We start from the raw sequence: 12,962 nt of genomic DNA on the forward strand, positions 1-12,962 counted from the left end.
AGAAGGTCACTACTATAAGCAATACTATTTTTAATATATATTCTAATAAGTCCAGAAGTGCAATTATTAAAGGTCATTTTGGGGATAAAATTAAAAGAGCTGGGCATTTAATATCAGACAGAAAAAGCGCTGAAAGAACTCTCTTACTTGACCTCATGCTAGACTTGGGCTTCTGTTTCCATACAAAGTATATGTTTTTGGTAGCTATTGCCAAAAAGTAGAGGTCCCTAATATTTGTGACAAAGCTACTGTCCTGCTCAGCCCAGGATCATGAGGCCGACTGTCCAAGGACTATGGGTCTGGAGGGCTGTTTGGACCAGATACTGAGCAGGAGTGAAGAGATGGAGCATTTTGCCTCTTGCTCCATCTTTCTGTTCCTCTTACTCTTTCAGGCTGTAAAGCTAGCCTGGAATAGGCACAAGCCTTCTGTGTTTGTTCCAGAGGTCTTGCGAGATAGATGCCAGCCCTGGGTCATCACCCTTGACTTAGTCCTAAGACTAAGACTTTGGCCTAAGCTGCCATACAAAGGAAGGAGTTTGGGTGGGAAGTATCTGAGATGAGAGAGAATTCAGCAGGATAGCGAACATGTTGATAAAGCTGGACATTAGTGTGGTGCTAGAGCCAGCAGAGTATCAAAGTTATGAAGGGAAGTCTTTGTGTCACAGCTGGGCTGGGGACAGTCTGCATGGCAACAGCTGCGAAAGTAGATCCACTCTTAACATTTGCACTGTTAGTCAAATAAAGCACAAGCCTCCAGGTGTAACAGTTTTTCTCTTTTTTTCTAGCATCATAAACATGGTGGGCATAGAACTGCTTCTGAGGGGTCTATGAAGTGCCAGCTGGGCTGATCAAATGCCTAAAAGCCCAGCATCCACCTTGCCCAGTGCAGCTATTTTGCTATAGCTGTCTCTGTAAAATGGACTATAAATTCAGAAAGAAGCATTGCCAAATTTTGAGCCAGTGGCATTGGATGAAGGTCATCTGGAAAAGGAGCACAGTTGCAGCAGCAGCTGATCTCCCTGTAATCCACCCATTTTGTCATGGAAGTGAGTGGCAGAACAGCCTCGCAAAACATATATGGTGCTTCAGAGGCCAAGTGCCTCTGTGTCGTAATACCAGTAGGGGAGATTGAAAGGTGAACTGCTGACAAGAGATAAGATTATATGGCACAGATCCTGGAGACCAGCCATGGGAGATGGCTCCCAAACCTCCACCAGATACTAGAGGAGGTAAAAGCAAGAAACCAAGCAGCTGCAAGACAGAAGATGAGGCATGGTCGTGGGGAATCACCTCAGTCCCCATGTGTTGAAAAAATACCTAAAAATATGAGAAGCACTTGGGCTGGCAGTGACATGAAGGGATGACCGCATCAAGCTATCATAAGGTAAGCCTATGAGAACATGGACATGACTGGCTCCAGCAAGAGGAAACACGACAGCTTCTGAGTGCATAAGGATAGGTTGGGCAAGTTAGTCATTGCATAGTGAGAGTGAGTACCAAATTAATTTGGATGTACATTGGTGAGGGCGAACAGGACCATCTCATTCTTTTTCTGCTGCTCTGAAGGACCAGCTCTATCGATTTTACTAAAACCTTACTTTCACGTCTTTATCACCTCACTGTCCAGTTGCAGACGCGTTATGTGAAAAGGCTATGCAGGTAGACGATCATCAACTTTAAAATAATAAAAAAAGCCCTCAATAAACAAGCAAGTAAACAGAACGCCACACTTCTGCCTGCATTTTCATTCTCTAACACACCTCTGTTTCCACCACTGGTCCTTGAACATCCGCTGACACTATGAACTCTTCAAGGAGGCTTACAGAGAAGCTGAGTTACAGTGCTACTCAGAGGTTAGGACAGGCTAAGGTAGAATACGTAAGAACCAGGCTTTAAAAGTCAGGAACAAAGGGAGAGAGTTTTCCAAAAAAACATGAAGAGGCTCCTGCTTTAGAGGAGCATGCTGCATTAATGCTAGCGCACATGCTTGTAGAGTCGCTAGAATCACTCAGAATCCCAATAAAACATTCAATACCTTATGATCCATCAAATACAAAAATGCGACCCTTATGTCATTAAAGTAAGGACATAAAATCCATACTGGTATTCCTTTGTTCTCCTCTCTTGGATCTCATTTCCAATTAACACCGATCCTTCCACTAGTGGTATCCTACCTGAAATTGCCCTATAACATAATTTGGCTAATCTTTGATTAAATTTGGTATGACCCTTATTACTAGGCTGCATTTCTATTTCAAGGTTGACTATTTTTTAGCTTTTACCTACTACTATAACACGAAAATCATAGAAAATTAAGAATGGTTTGATTTTCCTGAGGAGTTTAATTGCCTGACAGCTGTCAACATCAATGTCATAGCTATATTGAATTCATAGTCTACGAAAATGTATCTGTCACACATAAATACAGGAACGTACATATGAGTTCATAAATATTTGAACACATCACTTTTGTATAAAAGCAGCTGAAGAATAAGATACCAGCAGATATACATGGCCACCAGCACTAACTACGGTCTGCACTCAGTTATTTACAGAAAAATAATTTGTGCCTGAAGTAAAATATTTTAAGCATTCTGAGATTTTAAAAATACACATATGTTAGTACAGAATTTGGAGCCTTTGAACTTACGGATGCAACTGAGTCATTCTCCTTCTTCAGGGACAAAAGCTTTTTCTGGTCTTAAAGGTGAGAGCTGCCTGTCACCTGATCAGAATAGCAGGTTTTTACCCTGAAGGTCACACCTGGCACACAGGTGCACATCAATGTGTTCTTGCCACTTGAGGGTGACAGCAAACCATATCCTAATAAATGGCACTGCAATGCCAAATGCCAAAGTAAAAAACACCATCATGTGCCCAAGAGATTATTAATTATTTACATAATTCCCTTTCCCTAGCATTTTCAAAGCACCTCTCTCTCTCTCAAAATTCATCAGAGCTCCAGAAATCCTGCTGGGTTGAAGAGGCCATCTGGATTACCCACTGCTTCTGGAAATGTTCTTCTTTAGCAGGTTACTTTAAGGAGATATAAAATAGCACTGCTGAGTTCAGGCACCAAGACCTACGTATTTAAGGAAGCTGGGCACTTAAGCATGCAGATTGGCTCCTTATGGGTATTTCAAAGGAGACTGCGAGCCAAAATGTTATTGAAAAACTGCATTTCTGAAAATCCCATTAGGTTTCTATCTGCATCTTTAGGCACCCAAATACCTCTAAAATTCCAGCTCCGACTAGTACACTGCTCCACTGTCCCATAAAAGGATACTAGCCTAGATTAACAGGCTGATTACTTTTATACCATGCCAATGTTTTCCCTGTTTCCTTCTTCACTACACTGCCCATAAAACAATGATCAGAATTTACATGGCAGCCCTTGATCATTTCAGAAAGGACAAAGAAAGTTTTATGGATCTCAGCTTTAACTTGGGTGCTTCAGCTCTCTGTGCCTGTTTAGAAACTCTAGCAAACAGAGACTATATTTAACTATTATTTCATCCTGGGGGATGCACTTAATCTGAGTATGTTAGCTAATCTCTGCCAGGAGAAAGACTAACTCAAAGAACTGCCTACTTTACAGCTTGCTTTATGAGTAAGAACCACTGTCTATTACTCCCACCCTGAGGAAGCAGCGACAAAGTTTTATGACTCTACAGTTTCCTGAAGAAACAGCCCTGTTGGGTTTTAAATCTTTACTGAGTATTGCAGCTGCCAGAAATTGCTGCTCTACCAAAAGCTGAAGCTACCTGGTCTCCTGAAGAACAAACAAGTGAGAAATCTGAAAGCAGTGAGAAACCTTCCTCCCTGTCGTCTTCCACTGCTCAATATTCCTCCCCAAGAACTGCAGGATAACTCTTCCTCTTCCCTTATTCAAGAGCATCCAAACAGCAGCTGTAGCCAGAGCAGCTCCCCAAGTGCCATCTGGTCATCAGCAAGAAATAGCTGGTCTCTTCCTGACAATAACGCACGAAGGACAAAGATCACCCGCTCCCATGTCCTGGGTTCACTGACTTGTGATGACAAGTCTTTGGCCTGGATTTACTACAAATAATGGAAACATTTATGCTGATTTTTTACAAGTCATTTTGAAGCAGAATGGAAACAAAACAGTTTAAAATGCCTCTGGAACAATGTACAACTTAAAATAAAGTTCAAAAAGGAGCAATGTGCCTGCCCTGCAAATGACTGTGCAAGTACCCTCGTGACTGGACTTTCTCACCAGTTTTGAAGACAGGCTTTACTCCTTGATGCTGTCTTGCATTTGCTAGAGTAGATCCAAAACCTATTTTTTTCTCCTCTGCTCCTCTCTCCTGCTGTACTCTAAATGAGATGAAATGAAATATTTTAATGTTGTGAGCAGTTTCGAAAAGCAGAGAGTCAAGAGGCTCAACTGACTTCCAATATAGATTGTTTTCCTGCCAAACTTTCTGATTTCAACACTTTCTGCTTCTCCTGCAAAGCCTTCTCCTCAGTCCTTCATCTGTAAAATGTAAATAATTGCATTTTCCAGTTTCTTATGGAAGTCTCTCACTTATTGAAACATTCTGAAAAAGATGACTGGGCAGCACAAACATGTCTAAGAGAAATTACCTACTTTTTGATAAAATGTAGTCCTTACTCCTAGTAGTTAGTAGCAAGTGATCTAGCTCTTCCTTTGCAATTCTCACATTTCAAGAGAACTGAGTGGATACAAGGGGGGATGGGGAAAGAAATATTCCTTTCCAAAATACCAACTCAGGTCAAGCTTCAGAGAAGCAGATGCAGCGTCAGACCAGAGAGGGAGGTTTCTGAGATAGCTGAGACGACTGTCCCTCCCCTCATCTTACCTTAGTTCTCTCCCCTTAACCGGACATATATTTCAGTGGAAGTGATGGGATAGGACAAAGCAAAAATACTCTGACCAGGAGTGGAAGTTTTTCATGAAATGTTTCATCTGCAACACTGTTTTAAATCTTCCACGCAGGACATTGTTTTAATTCTCGCTTACCCTGTACTGTGCTCCCTTCTCCTCTTCCAAATATCTCCCCGCATAACAGCAGTAGAAACAACTTTATGCTCCACAGGAGAGAAGATGCTCTCGTGTCCATAGGGTGCAAAGAAACAGGCTTTTCACTTCTGCCAGCTGGAAAAGGAGGAAGTTGCACGTTCCTTTTTAAGTACGAACACCAGCATTTTCATTTTGCAGAGAAACAGCCTCAGTGTCAAGTGTTCAAAGGGCGACTTTTCAAAGGCAAAGGGACTTTCTGTCTGAGAGCCGAACTGCCAGCACGTGGTCGCAGCATTTCAACCCGCAGGTGTCAAAAGCGCCTAAGAAAGGGGCACAAGTTGCCACAGTTTTGAAATGGAGTGTCACTCTGGCCTCAAAGCCTTGCACTAAAAACGCGTGCCGGTTGAAATATTTTGTTTAAAAGCAAGCCACTCAAACCCAAAACAACACACAAAATCCCCGGTGCCAGACTTCAGCTTTTCAATTAAGCCTAGCTTTTGATGGCAAACCTTCAGGTTGGAAACCTTTCTCTCGTTATCTGCCAACTGGAGGTAAATGAACCTGAAAACTAAAGAAGCCCTGAGCAGGCTCCTCTCCTCGAACTGCAGGTGATGTGTTGGTGTGCGTTTGCACAAGGAGGGGCAAAGTTTCGCACGCCTTGTGCATGCAGCCTGCCTGGGGGCAGAGGGCTCCACGAAAAGCCAGGCATGCAAGAGCCGGGCTTGCAGCCCTCGCGCAGCTCTGTACTTAGCCACTGAGTCAGGGCCTCGCGCTTCGGATGGCTGAGGCCTTTCTGGAAAGAGGAGTCGCGTCCTGCTCTCTCCCGTCCTTTCTTCACACCAAGGCCTTTGTGGAAAGAGATGAAAAGGAATTGTAAAAAGACCCCCAGGTAACAAGGGGGTTTTAGCACAAAAGCCCTCACAGGCCTTCACATTGCATAGCACATCCTTCAGCCAAGGCTTTGGGTGGCTTCAGTCTCCTGATGACTTGCTCAACTGTCAAAGAATGTCACTGCGCGGCTTCCAAATCCCCCCTCAGGACAGCACTATGAGCACGGTGATGTCGGACGTGCACCCACGACGAATGTCCGCGCCCCTGCCCTTGCAACACGCTGGTGAGGGGATGTGGCTTTGCTGCTCTCTCTGCCACCCCAGCCGCAAGCGCGGAGGCCTTCACTTGCTCTTCGTTTTTCCAGGGTAATTATCCCAACTTTGGGGCTTTTTTGATTAACCACCCAACAGATTCATAGGCCAAAAAGGAGGCTTTTGCAGAAGCGGCATTTAAAATTAAATGTATTATACGAATTACGATTCTTTCAGCAGCTCAGCAGCCCCGCACCAAGCGGAGCCGTGCGCGGGGCCGCGTTGCAGCAGCCGGAGGGCGAGCTCCCTGCTGATGGAGCCGGAGTGGCCGGGTGCAGGCAGGCAGCAGGGGAGCGCAGGAACTTCTTCAAGTGACTTTTCAGCAAGGCGTCTTGGCAGAAGAGTGTCAGCCTGAACTCACAGCTTTGCTTTTTAAGGCCTTTCCTGTAAATTAGCTGCCAGTGTCATTCAAGTGCCTTTCTCTTTTCCTTTCTTTTCTTTATAGCCGATTTCCTGTCCTTGTTTGCTTCTCCTTTTACACAATTTTGGCATTTTGTCCTGCTTCTCAAGGTCCATTAGTGCCTCCTTTAGTTGAGTTTGAGGTGGTTTTCTCCCAGCATATGGAGGAAGTAGCACAGAATCCCAATAGATCAACTGGAAAATTAAGGCTCATCTGTCAAAAACATCACAAGCGTTCCTATAGACGTTTCTTTTCCTCCACTGCCAGAAAGCAACTTGCCTTGCTTGTTTATGCACCTGTCAACTTAGCCATGCCTTATTATTAATATATAAATTTACTGGTGAAATCAGTCCATAGCCCTGCTCCTCATTCCCTGTTTCATAAGCTATCTAAGAACCAAATACTGTTTTGCATTTAGTGCTGCCTTCAGCCAGCAGTCCTGAAGCAGGAGAATCCTTTATGTGATGCTGGAGACACAGAGTCTGGTATCCTGGCAAATGCAGAGGGACTTCTTAGTGGTAAGGTAAGTGCTTGTGCTGAGCTTTATTCCGTGCAAGTCCCCCTCAGCACAGTATTCAGGAGGCTTTTTGTAATTTGGACAGAAGTGCCTGTGGACTGAAGAAGTTCAGAAATCTGGGCAGAGAAAAGGACAAGCACAACAGACTTGTCAAAAAGCAGATTTCATCCACAAGGAACTGGTAACTAGGTCTCTCAGGAAAAAAAGGAGCGTAGGTGAGCTGGCTACTGTATTAAAAGACACAAAAGCAAGTTCCTCAACACATAAGAGAGAGAAGTGTCAGCAAACAACCCTTATGGCTGCAATGGAAGGCTTCAGTGACAAGAAAATCAGAGGACCAGCACAGAAAGCAGAAACATCTGAGGACAAGTATAAAGTGTGGGGATTCAACCAGTAGAGCGCAAAACAAGTTCCCAGTATCACTGCGAACGAAAACCCGCAGGAAACTGGTTCTCCAAATACAACTAACACATCCAGAGGGCAAAGACCTGTTATTCAGTGGTGAGGAAGCGTCAGTGGAGCAGGCACTGGAAGGTGAAGGCCCACCTGTCCCCTTTTAATTCATGCTTCATGAGAACAGCTAATTCTGATCAGATACTTAATTAAAGTAAGTGAGGGTGATGCAGAGATCCATGAACTTGGATGGTGCCCAACTCATGAACATTTAGTCAAAACCCCAAAGACTACCAGCTCAGACGCATTTGGCATATATGGTTCAGCTTCACTGTGTCTTGGCCTATTTTACTAACTTAGCCTGAATAGGGGCCAGGAGATGGGATATTGGCCACTGATCTAAGCTCATCCAGCAGCCACAAGGCCCAGAATGACTGTGCCTACATTATGCAGAAAAGTAAAGCAACCTCTGAGATCAGAAATTGATATATTGTACAACACTGGGAGGAGGCAGGTTTGGAGCAGAATTGCTTTGGAGTATTATTTCAGCACAGTGCCACATTGGCCAATACTGTCAGTAACAGCATTGCTGCAAGCACTGCAGCTCCTTGTCACGTGCATTTGAAATAATGCTTATGCCAGTGATTAATGCGCCTCTCTCCCCCAAAACAGCAAGCATACGCCTGATTGGTATGGAAGGTGAAGCACCCAAGACCACTGAAGGAATCAAAGAGCAAGTCAGGTATGCCAAGCTCTCTGGACTGTAAAAATCTCTGGTAGACAGAAGAGACAGGATCATCACGACACCACATCCTTCCCATGCAGAAAGCAGCTCCTGGCCAGTGACATGTTCTGTGCAGTTGATTCAGCAAGGAGACGTGCTAAATATCAATCTAAGGCATCAAACCACTAAAGGCTTCCTATTTTTACTGTATCTTTGCAACAGATATTTATTTAGGAAAGACCTACAGTATGGCTTCTGTGGCCATCCTTTAGTTTTGTAATACAGAACCAAAACCATAATACTAATCTTAATAGTCGTAATAATCATAATCATCAGCCATAACAGCACAAGACCTGAAGGCCCACACTCAGCCCAGTGAACTTCAGGCACATCCCAAAGGGAGCACAGTCATGCTAAGGTCTTCCTAGAGAGACAGCCATCACTTGAGGGCAATTTAGCCCACGCAAGAGCTGAATTGTCCCCCAGAGGAACACGTTCCATATTTGCAGCGACAACGTAGACTTTGGCTTGGCAGGCTGAGGCCAGCTCTCAGCTCTGTAACCCCCACAGCAGTCAGGGGCAGTATGAAGAGTAGTCTGCAGCCCCTTGGCCATCTCCTTCCAGAAAGCGTGCCGCCAGCCTGCTGATTTTTACAATACAAACGTACACCTTCCTTTGCTTTCCTTCCGCTTCTTGCTGATGCTTGCTTTGACTATTTAATTACTTTTGCCTGTTTCTCTATTCTTATCGCTCTTTGCAAGAACTCTCTGTTTAGCATGGTCAGTGCTGGGAATGCTGTATTTATTGTAAGACGATGCAGTGAACAAATAACAGAGCTTAAACGAGACTGGACCTCCAACTGGCCACCTGCAAATCTCGCGTCAGGAAGGGCCGTGCAAGAGGATATATTGCAAATTCTTTACCCCACCTTAGCGCTACGATCAATCAGCAATTTTTCAGTCTACCTGGGAGCACTGCTGCGGGAATTGATTTTGAAGTGTGAATTACGCAGAAATGGCATTCACGGCTTTATTAAAATCCACACATAGTGGATGCTCTCTCTGCAGCCATTTATCCCGGTGCCCTCTCAGAAAAGCAACAGCATTCATCTAAAGTTTGCGGAAGTATGTACACTTTCGTCAGATGGACAGGTTGGGAGAGTGTATCTTTAAAATGTATTTTTCCATTGGAAAATACAGACACTTAAAAACACTAATTTTCTCCCCTGGAAAAGGTCAGTTTCAAGACTGTCATTTTGATAAAAATAAATTCAAAGCCCAAGTTCTGATAAATTCAAAATTCTGGCATTTTCAAATTGGAAAGTTTGTTGTTTTGTTCTTAACCGTGACATGCCATTTTGCTTTGAAATGCCCGTTCATTCTGAATGAAGACAAGTTCAAAACTACTACGATACACTGCAGCGGATTTAGGAGGATAAATCAAAGTTTAGAGCTCTCCTGAACAAATTCAGCACTTCGGTGGACCCTGGAGGAGTAAGGTGCCCAAATTCCAGCAGAAGTGGATGGTTAACATTCACGTATGCCTATTTTCTTCTATGTTGCCCCAGTCTGGAAGAAACTTTTGGGCAGGAGTCTGGACGTGGCCTTCTCATTCTTGTGGCTTCTGAGCCAAGAAGAAAATCCCGTGCTTCAAACTTAAGCTTGCCCATGTGACAGCAAGGAGGGATTTTCTTTTCACCTCCTTCACACAAACTCCTTTCCCTGTTTCACAAATCAAAGACCATCTGTCCTGATTTCTCAGGTTTGAGCACCGGATGAGGACAACCCAAATACCCTAACTGTTATTAATATTCCCTGATACAGAGCATGTAACTGTGTTGTGTTGAGGAACACTCTCTAGGTTTACATACTTGTATATAGAGGTTTAGACTTGATTTTTTTCTTGTCAAATGCCCAGCGGCGTGGCGGTGGCAGTCTAACTGGATCATATATGTCCATTAGGGATTGTCTCTGCTCCAATTTTACTAATGTACAACTGGGAATTTGGGCTGTCTAGTCTTTATGGATAGTGATTTACGTGCCATCACAAAACTAGGTTTGGTTCCTGTTATGGAGCAGCACAGTACCCTCTTCTCTTGGTAAAAATGATGTATGTATGCTTCTGTTTGCAATTTTGATCTCTTCAAGGTGACTTCTAAAAGGGGAAAAAATGGGCTTCTGCCTTTTTTATTTTGTTTTTGTTTTCTTACTATAGATAAAGAAGTATTGAGAGGTTTTTTCCTTTCTCTTCTTACAGCTTTTTCCCAGAAATGTGGACTACATGTACACAGTGATGCATGCTGACTGGGATGTGCGTGAAATGACAATTTTAGAAGAACTGTGTAAGGAAGGGTAAGCAGCATCAAGGAGGAAAAGCCTATTTTAATCAGGCTGATTTCCATTTTACTCTGTTTGTTGTTACCAACCTTTTTTTTAATGCTTGTTTACTATTTTGGACAAAGACTCTCTGTGTTGAAGGTTAAAGGCACTCATTCTTTTCAGACAAGTTCAGGCAATTTAGCTTGGGGTCTTTCTTCTTTCAACATAATTCAGAAAGACTGCAGAATGTATACATTTAGTGATGAAGAACCAGCCAAATTCAGAGGAATTATTCATAAAGCACTATTCAATACATGAAAATCTCTATCACTAAAATATAACTAAAAGGATCAGAATCTCTTCTTAATTTTATACAATTAAGGACATACAGTTTCAGATAAGGTGCACAGACATCATGTAATATATGTCTTTTGGAAAACATTGGTGTTGTCCTTGAATGCATTTGCATGATTAATGGAAAGTAATAATACTACTAGCATAAAAAATCCATAATATTTACTCAGCACAGCTAATTTCTTAGACAACTTTCTTTTTCAGTTATCCTGAAAAAGGACCATACCAGACCAACTTTATACACCTCCAAAGATCACAGCCTATCAGTAAGGATCCCGGAAGGTACATAAGGTAGGAAGGTACACAAGGTAGGGGCACCTAAGTGCCCCTAAGTACCTACAGGACTGACTTTCTCAGGTATACCAAGCTTATTTGGGGACAGCATCAAGATGACAAACAGTTCTCTGGAAATCTCAACTTAAGGGTCAAGTTTGCCGTCTTATTAGGCTCCAGGGTAATATGCCAACATTATCAGTTTAGCTTTTTGCTTGCACAATCTTTGAAAATTTCCTTCATTTTTCTTCTCTTTGTGTTAGTTTGATTTCCGCTAAAATGTTGACAGCCCCTCTTCAATGCCACCAGTCTCAGACTACGCCTTATCTTCTCCAGTTCTCCTGGATACCCATAAAAAACAGCTGCAGACAGTGGCTTTAATTCCACATTATTGCAATTAATGAATATGGGCTTTGTGGATTTCACCCATCAGTCAGAGCACTGGGTCAGCCTGTAAGGCTACTACAACTAACCAGTCACCAATGGTAAAATGTTTTTAAAGTGCCTACATGACTTGTGAGCTTGCACTTCCTACTCACAAAGCGAAGTATATTCCTATGGCACTTTGCTGCTTTGGAAGTGCAATCAATCATGATTTAACAGACACGGGCAAATTTATGGCAGTTGGTATAAGCCCGAAAACTGCACACCTCTTCAGGTTTAGCTGGGGTGCAGCTGTACCTCCCATAACGTTGGTTAAAAGAAGAAACAACGTTATGCTACAGCTGGCACTTGAATTCACGCCTCCTAAAGGAGCAATTCCTGCATTACTCTGGCTGCCTCTCCTGGAAAAGCTACACCATTACTTTTTTGGGATCATGCTTTTCCTACTTGTTCTGCTGGCTGGCTCAGAGCTTCTTTTTATCACAGGAATTCATAGAAGATATGATTCTTCCCCCGTCCCCCAAACCCCTCCTTGTCTGAAGACACAGGGCATTGCCTCAAATACTCCGATTTATGTGCCAAAGAGTATTTTGAACCCAGTCAACTGGTGTTAGGGAGGTTGACTACACCAGAACAACCAAAAAAAAAGTGTATTACTTTCTGCCAATAACTCTTTCAGCTCAATGAATTTCATTTCCATCTCCATACTTTTCAACTGCCCTCTGTCCCCTACAAATCTCCTGCTCTCAGACTACTGTCTCTGCGGAGATGAAAAACAACATGTCGCAAATGGCTTTATTTACTCGTGGCGCCATGAAGCTGTTCTTGCGTTATTCTCCATCTTTTAATGGCAATGAGTAGATGTTGTTGACTTTAGGCATTGAACTAAATAATTTAACTGTAATAGCACCACTAAACTTAGTATAATTATGTCATGCTAAAAATGCAGGGTAATAGTCTGCTGTCAATGTATCGTAATTCAGGCTCTAATGATTTCTCTGCCCTGCACATAGGAAAAGCAAAAGAAAAATAAACCAGAATTAATTTACAAACTCTTTATAGCAGCGAGGGCGCGTCACTAACAGCTCTGACTCTATATCTTCTCAAAATGAGATTTTTAATGAGAACCTGCTGCAGGACTAGAGCTGTTGCTACAGCAGCAGGGCAACACTGGAGTACATGGCTTCGGCAGCACGGACTCCCTGTTAACACAGGCAGCCTCACATACCCCACTTCAGGAAACAAAATGTTTTCTATCTTCCTGTGCAGCCCCAAGGATAAATATCCTTTACCTGGTTCGTAAAAAATGAAGTAGCCGACTCTAATCTCACCAATTGACTTCCCTGCTTGGGAGCCCAGTGACATACATAACGGATGACTCAGGCGAGGGAGTGAAGCTATACATTTTAAGTGCCTTCCCCCTTCCCCCCAACAAATATCTGCAGTCCAAAT

The sequence above is a fragment of the Rhea pennata genome, chromosome 4 (assembly GCF_028389875.1).
Source record: "Rhea pennata isolate bPtePen1 chromosome 4, bPtePen1.pri, whole genome shotgun sequence".
NCBI lineage: Eukaryota > Metazoa > Chordata > Aves > Rheiformes > Rheidae > Rhea > Rhea pennata.